The sequence below is a fragment of the Condylura cristata genome, unplaced genomic scaffold (genome assembly GCF_000260355.1).
Source record: "Condylura cristata isolate star-nosed mole 26May11 unplaced genomic scaffold, ConCri1.0 scaffold00021, whole genome shotgun sequence".
NCBI classification, from domain to species: Eukaryota; Metazoa; Chordata; class Mammalia; order Eulipotyphla; family Talpidae; genus Condylura; species Condylura cristata.
In genome coordinates this window covers 20,740,112-20,748,865 of record NW_004567122.1, presented here as the reverse complement: position 1 = coordinate 20,748,865, position 8,754 = coordinate 20,740,112, and positions in this window count along the sequence as shown.

Here is an 8,754-nt window from a genome sequence, read left to right as displayed (position 1 = left end):
TATTTCTGACTCTACTTATCTAATTATATTATTTTACTTTCACCTGTGTGATAATTTAGTTACGTGTGGAATTTGGGGATGACAACTATTTTCTTCCTTTTTGTTTTCTGCTAATCTTCAGCATACCTAGTGAGAGGTATGCTATCAGTTTGTTTCTTTGCAGACAGTTTGCCTTCTTCTGTTTTTTTTTTTTTTTTTTTAAGACTGATTTATTTATGCTTATACTACTGGGATACAGGCCAGAGGTGCAGGGGTGGTGAGAGGATTCACCAGAGACAGATTGGGGAGCAGAACAGGCTGACCAATGAAGGACACTGCTGAGGGGAGCAGTGGGCGGGTTATGTGAGGTCTGCCATGCCACGTGGGTCACCTCTGGGGCGGAGATTGAACTCATGCTGAAGTGGCTTTAACTTCTTAGTGCTGTGCCTTAACCTTCTGCACCACCAGGGAGGGCCCTGGTTGTTGGGGTTTTTTAGGATAAACTCTTTTATGGGGCTCATCCCTGTGGCAGTCCCAATGTACCAGTCTTTGGTAAATTTTTTAATGTTAATTCCTTATTCTGGTGATATAGCACCCTGTGTAGCATATGAATTCAAATCCATAAACTTAAATAAAGCAGGCTTTGATGTTCTGTTTCTTATAGTTAATTATTTTTTAACACACAGTCATTTTTAGATAATAAGTTTCCTTCTAGTTCTTCCAGAAATTAATTTGTACTTCATTTATGGCACAACCTTTCCTGATGCTTAGCTTTCTGCATGAAACACAATTTCAGTTCTCCATTCCCAGTTACGACAGTCTAATGTTTCTTCCCCATGTAATCCAAAGTCCCAGCCATTAATCAGTAGCCTTTTCCTGATTTCCCTTGAGTCTGTGGCATCAAATCGAATTATGCATTCTTACTTTGAGTGATGCTACATGCCTGGCACCTGAAAATTTTTCCTCTTCTTGATTTCTGTCTGACTCTAAAGTTTGTTATGAGGTGGGAGGATTGTTACATATTTCGACATCTCTATGGCAGTTTGGGAGATTGCCCGTGTCAAGTATGTCTTGAAAAAGACTGGAAGGCTTGGCTTATTGTTGGTGGCTGGCTATTTTTAGGCCTTAGAGTTTGCAAAGGAGATTTCATCTAAGATGTTTGGAGTAAATTTCTTGTTTGATATTTCCCATTTTTACTAACTTGGTATCTTTTATATTAAGGATTAATCTTCCTAAAATAGGCACCTTGAAATTTGACAACTGACACTGACAAAACATATCAAAGATAGTTTCCAACAATGTGGCATAGTATGTGATATTATACCCCTAGGAATTCTTTCATGTAGTTATAGTTTTAATTCCATACTCTTAAATGTAAGTATAATAATCAGTGTTGAATACCTCAACAAGTCATGTCTTTATTTGCATTATCTGATTGCTTTTTATTAACAACTACCTGGAAAAAATTACATACACAAGATATAATTATTGGTTTTGATGCAAAGAAAGCTATATAAGAAAACTCAGGCTATGAAAAATGCTGTTAGTGTAGTTTTTAAACTAGCTTAGCAAGCTTAGGAAAAAGGCAAAATCTCTAGGACCAGTGAGTTGTTTATAGTTAATTCTGAGGAGTGCTGCTTCTAAATTTGTATGAAAGCACTAAAATCTTTCTAAATCTTATCAATCATTGGAAAGCCAAGTCTTGGTTTGTTACTTAATAATTATATATTTATTTATTTATAAATATATATATACATGTATTTACTAAAAATAGTGTTTCATATTTTTTTGACAGCATAAGAAATATAAAAACTTTAAGACAAGAAATAATTTAACTTTTAGGGAGAAAATACTGTTTTGCTTTTAGGACTTGTCTTCCCAATTATTGATATCATTTAGAAAGACTCTGGTGCTCCTATACAAATTTAGAAGCAGCACTCCTCAGAATTAACTATAAATAACTCACTGGTCCTGGAGGTTTTGCCTTTTTCCTAAGCTTGTTAGTTGAGTTTACTGTCAAAACTACATTGACAGACACTCTTCTGATTTCTATGGTTTTTCAAATTGTGCTTAAGCTACCTTTTCATATTATATACTTACAAAAAATTAAAACTTTCACTTTTTTCTTAATTTTTGTTTTTAGTTCATTTATAAAGTAGTAAAAGGAGTAATAGAAACACCTATTTGCTGTTTTCCCCCAAACCTTTGGAGTTGTTTGTACAGTCCCCTTCCCTCTTACATCCCCTACACCCCTTGTCTCCTAGTTTATGAAACCAGTTAAGTAGGGACTCAGCTGTGATCCCCCTGAGTCACATGTTAAAGTCCTTTTATTTTTTTAAAAGATTTATTCATTTATGCATACAAGAACTGGAGGGTATAGACCAGAGGTGCAGAGTTGGGGTGTGTGTGATAGGGTTAACCAGAGACAGATTGGGGAACAAAACAGGCAGATCAACTGAAATATACTATTGAAGGGAGCAGCCAGCAATACAGGAGAGGTCTGCCATGCCATGTGGGTCACCTCCCTGGCTGGGAACTCAAGCTGCAGTAGCTGCTGATAGCCTCATAGTGCTGAGCTTCAACCCATTGCACCAGCAGGGAGGCCTCAGGCACACATTAAAGTTCTAATCCTTTAACCATATTCTTTTTGGAAAAAAACATATTGTCTTTGAAGAGTTAAGCTAAAGTGAAACCATTAGGGTGGGTCCTAATCCATATGTTATTATAAGAAGAAAATTCACTCATTAAAAGGAAAGATTATGTGAAGACCCATTGGCATGTCAATATTCATCTTGAAGTTTTAGTCTCCAAACTATTAAAAAAGCAAATGTTTTCTAACTCTCACAAATCTGTGTTATTTTGTCATTGATGTTTAGTAAAGTGATACACAGTGATCACTCCTTTTCTTTAGTCTCTACAATAATAAATAGAAACCCCTTTCAGAATGCTTTCTTTACTGGAGGCCTTATCACTACATTAATATATCCAACAAACTTTTGACAAAAAGTCAAAACAAAACACAAAAGAACACTAAAGGAATCCATTATTTTCTTTAGAATACAAAAGGCATTTGTGAGCATTTTGCTGTTTCCATTCTTTGCTAGCTAGAGTATCTTATGATCTACAGTGTAAAATGTTTTAAAATATAAACCACTGGAAACTGTGAAATCTGGAATTAATAAGAAGTAGGTAAGAAATATGTGTTCATGCTTTATTTTTCATTTTACCTCACAATATAAACTACAGTTTTTTATGAGTGTGGGTAACTTATTAAAAACAAAACAAAAAAAAATCACATGCTTTCTTCACAACTCAAGTCCCCGGTGTGTTGCTGTCTTGTCTGTGTTCACAAAGTGTTGTGGGGCTGCCTACATTCTAGAATCATGCTATCCTACTGGCATGTATATAATTGCCTCTAGTTAAGAAAGTTGACAAAAATACAAAGGATTGATTTTGGAAATTATCAATCTGAGAAGTAAAGTAACCTTAAGAAAATGAAAAAGTATGCATAGTAAACTATTGTGCTTCATGTATCTGACTTTCATAGCAAACATTTTATTAACTTGGAAATATTTAAGTCTTGTATTTTAAAAATACCTTTCATGGGACTAACTGTTCTTCACCTAGCTTCTCCTACAGCAATTTCTTTTGTTTCTTGCTATGTTCTCTTTGGTTAACAATGGAGATGTTAAAAATAAACAACAACAACAACAAAAAACTTATTAGAAATTATAGTCCTGTCACAGATATTTGAAGGACAGAGGTGGAAGATTGTATATTGTTTGCAGAGTTCAGAGGATGCTTATAAAGTTAATTACCATGAAACAATTCTGAGAAAAAACAAAGGAGGATCTAAATTTTCTGTTTACTTGTATTTAAAGCTATTCCCAACCCTTTTTCACTTCAGATCTGCATTTTCCACTTCACTCCTGACTCTGTGCATTTTACATGCCCCGCAGGCAAATCAAAGACAATGTGTAAAAACCAAATTAATTTTCCTACCTCCCAACCTACTCTCCAACAGCTTCCCGTAGGGAGTGGCAACACCTTGCACTCCCAGGCCTAAACCCTGTTATTTCAGTAGGCGTCTCACTTTCCCCCCACATTTTCCTCCCCCAGCACATCTCCATCTGTCAAGTCACACCTATACTGCTTCTTTATCCATCCCACTGTCTCAGTCTGGTGGAGACCATCCCTCCCAGCAAGGCTATTACAGTAGGAAAGCTTGATCCGTTTCCTCCATTGCACTCTCCACTTACCCCCAGTTTGGCTTTTCTAAAATACCAATCTGATTATCTCTAAAGACATTAGTGGCTACTAACTAGTCTTGGCAATACCTGTTCCAGAAAATGTCCATGCTCCTTTTTAAAGAAATTAACATTACACCACTCAATATTTTTCCTCCCCTGTGGTAATGTGCATGCTTCATTTTTCAATTTGTATGTCATTTATTCTGAGAAACTTCCCCACCTGCTCTCTGCCTCAATGAAAAACTATTCTTGAATGTTGTCACAAAGATGTATCTCTACCCTATCTTAGCACTACTCAGCATTACAAAAGCCTTTTACTTGTGTTATCCACCAGTCTGATAGTGCCAGAAGACACAGGCAATCTTCACATTACCCACACTATGTCCCTACAGAACCTGGCAACTAATACATCTATTAATAAGTATTTGTGAATGAACAAATAAAAGGTAACTAGTAAACAAAGTTCACATTATTTATAGTGGAGGGAATATTGTAGTTTTTGTTTGAATATTTTAATAGTATAATAATCACTTAATATACTTAGAACATCCAGACATCCTGTTAAGTGAGCTTTTTTAGCTTATCCATCTTAAAACTCTCAAGATCGGTCTGATGACAGGGAAAGAAAGTTAAATGGTACTGATTCCACTTGTATTAAAAGGTTGACTTATTAGGCCATTCCTGTTACTTAACAATAGAGCAAGTAAGTAAGTTTTATATTCACTGCTCTTCTCGAGCGTAATATATTTCTCCCAGTGGTTTCTAATTACTCAAAAGAATCCTAACCTTTTCCCAAAGTTCAAGGATAGAAAGTAAAGGATACTGTACATTTCTTGGGGAATAAATTAGGTAGAGATTCAAACATAATTTGATGAATCAGACCTGTAAATTCATAGCAAAAATGGGATTGGAAATCATCAAGCTTGGTCAGGAATTTTTCATAAGGAGAGGCCAGGTACTACTCCTCTTGCTTTCTGTCCAGGAACTGTTGGGACTTCTTGAAGGAGTAGGAAGTTCCTATCTGATAGAAAGATCAAATTAGAGATAAGAGTTCCTTGATTAGCTTGACATCAATATGTTAGCCAGTATTACAGGACAGTCCTTGTACATTGCACATCTGTGGCTGGGTCAGGGGACATTTGCCAGCATTAATGAGAATCAACAGTACCAGAAGTTCCTTTGCTGACCACACCTAATTCTTTTACACTGATTAAATATTTAAGAACAGAAAGTTTTTTTTTATTTATTTAAAAACCATTTAAACCCTGACAATCAAAAATCAAAATCAAAACCAAAGGTTTGAAAATGTCAGGTATCTACAAGACTGTAGGCTACTTACTGTTAGGATGAAAGCAAACTAACATCTGAAATGCAAAGAACTCCAGGGCAGCATTCTTTTTTTAGGTTTTTTTTTTTTTTTTTTTTTCCAAAGGAGGTAAGAGATAATACATGGGGCACCTAAAAAAGCAGCTAATAGCAGAAACACTAGAAACTGTTCTTGAATTTTTTGTACCCCAAGACAGGATCCAAAAATCTTGACAGACCAAATAAGGATTTGATACCTACAGAGAAACTGTTATTTCTTTTATTTGTCCTTAAAGAAATGAAGATATAAATGGATGTTTCTAAAACTGGCTCAGCATGTGGGGAATTTTCATGAGTTACTTTGTGGGGTCTGCTTAGCCCTATCTTGCATCTTCCACTGCATGTTTTGGAACACAGGCTTTCCTGACTTAATTCATCCTCTTTAGTAGCAATGATTTATTTAACATTTAGTATTAATATGCCAAAAAAGGTTTCTCTGGCAATCTGTGTTCCATGCCCCCATTGTATCTTGATGTATCATATTTTAAAATTAATTTAAATATTTTAATACTTGATTTTAACATATCTGATAATAATACACTGATCAAAACATGGTTCTTTAAATAAATTACTCTATTTAAACGTTATCACCAAGATGTCATTACAACACTGAATACAGAAAACCTTGAGAGACAATCTTTATTCTTATTATCCTGTGAAAAGGACTTGTAACATTATTACAGAATTTAACTCAAGATTACTATGGGTGAAAGTCAGCCAAGAGTAAAATGATAAGGTTTAAACTTATGAAGACCTGCAAGCAGTTGATTCCAAATAACACAAATTCCAGATTTACTTGAAGCCAAATCCCTACTAAAGTCTTGAAATACTCTTATAAGTAGCCAGCCCATATTATCTGTGGCTCAGAAAATACAAAGGTTATTCTTAGGAAAACCAAAACAAGATAAAATGTCTTCATTCTTTAGTTTCATTTATGTAAAAAAGGGTTTCTTTGGTAATCTATGTTCCACATTTAAAGAAATAGACTTCTGTTTACATTTTCTGATTACTATCTTTTAGAGCAAGTTATAGTTTAAAAGCAGTGGTTCTATTTTTCAACAAAAGAAATTATGGCCCATGTCAGTGATGGAGGAGAGAAGAAAGTCAAAAGTTCTAACCCAGGTACCTGGTCCATTACCCCCTTTTCAATTGAAAAGAAGTTCATGATGACAAAGAAGAAAAATTTAAAAACTTGCAACTTGATCTTGTATACATGTACTATAAACAATGCCCCCCCAACCCAGAAATGAATACCTTTATTTTGTCACATTTTTCTTGATGGTGGTTTGTAATTCACTTAATCTCACAAATTCAATTAGTACACTTCCCAATATCCTATTTTTAGCTGTTTGGTAGAAGTGAGGTAAGGTAGTGATATATGAGTTGCTTCTTTAGCATTAGTGAAATGGATAATTGGTATTTAAACCTCAATATGTAATGTTTAGATAACTAGTTGCTTGCAAAATATAAGCCAAAAAATACTAATGCAAGTTTTCACTAACAAAAAAATAACAAAATAGTCTTTAACAAATTGAGTCTCCATAGCCAAAAAGAGCCTGAATAAATGAAAATGAAAATTATCAAGTTAAACTAACATTAATTTATAATTTTTAAAAAACAGCAATAATTGAAAACCAAAAAATAATTAACTTGTGTGATTGAAGTTCTGGTAACAATGCATGAGAGCCTGAATAAATGAAAATGGAAATTATCAAGTTAAACTAACATTAATTTATAATTTTTAAAAAACAGCAATAATTGAAAACCAAAAAATAATTAACTTGTGTGATTGAAGTTCTGGTAACAATGCATGCTGGTGGGTCATATGAATATAGCAGCTTTCTAGTATTACAAATATTGTATCAAACTATTGATAGAATACCTTCTTTTAATTTAAGAATCTCAAATGTTAGTAATCTTTTAATATCACACTTTTATCTAGCCAGTGAACAGTTTTAGCCTTCCATTCACTGGCAATAAATGGAAAAAAGGATTTCTTCTTTAGATGCCCTTTCACAAACACTTGTGGTGTGACCATTCCTTTGGAAGTTCGGATATAGTGACCTAAGGCAGTTGTAGGCTCGGGCGTCATGACTGGAAGCATTAGTGTTCCAGTTTGTATGAAATTTGGATCAGATTCTTCATGACCATCTGCCCATCTTTCATTGACTATGGGAGTCACTGTTTGACTGAGGAGGTAATTATATATTTTTAAGCTCAAAATTTTAGGTATTCAATTTGTTATGAAAGTAATATTATTTCTAATTTAGAGTGATTTACTTATATGATTTGTGAGCTTTCTGGTTTGTGTCTCTGAACTGTCAACCTGGTGCCATTGTGAGTTACCTACTTTCATATTCCTTATAATCTGGGAATGTTTAACAGATAAAACAGAAATAAATGAGATATTAGCCATCTCTTTTCAAGCGACGATCTTTTCTTAGTCCTTCACAAGGCTTGCTAAGCAACACTTAGTGAAGACATCTTAAATTTCATTTATTTATTAATTGCTTAGCCTCAACTTTTATTTCAAAAAAATGTAATTTTTTAAAAAAATGTAACTAAATTTTGGTGGGAGGCAATTTCACATGTAGACATCCTTCATTTACCGTTCACCAAAACTCTGGTGCCAATGTCATATCCTTTTGCCTCATTCAGTATCATACTTTTGCCTCCTTTCTTCCTAGTCCCTTCTCTCCTGTGCATTTTTTTTTTTTTACAAAGTTGAAGGATTATTTTTGTGTGCTTTGCCGTTTTTTTTTTTTTGATTATTTATGTTCTATAAATGAGTGGAATATTAAATCTTTTACTTATGAGTTTATTTCACTTAGTATAAGCACCTCAAGAGCCATCCATTTTATTCTATAATGTACTATTTCACCTTTATAATAGTAGAGTAATATCTCATTGAGCATATATCTCACAATTTCTTATCTAGTCATCTGTTGTTTGGCATTATGAGCAATGCTACTATGAACATAGGAGTGACATTTTTTTTTGCTTTTCTAAAAGGATATATATCTGGTCAAAGAGTTGGACTGCTCTGTTGTGGGTGTTCTTGTCTTATCATAACTATCAGCTCATGAGCTTGAACTGTTACCAAACTTGTTATCTCCCATATTAAAAAACCTTTTAATTAAAACTACATTTTTTTCTTTTG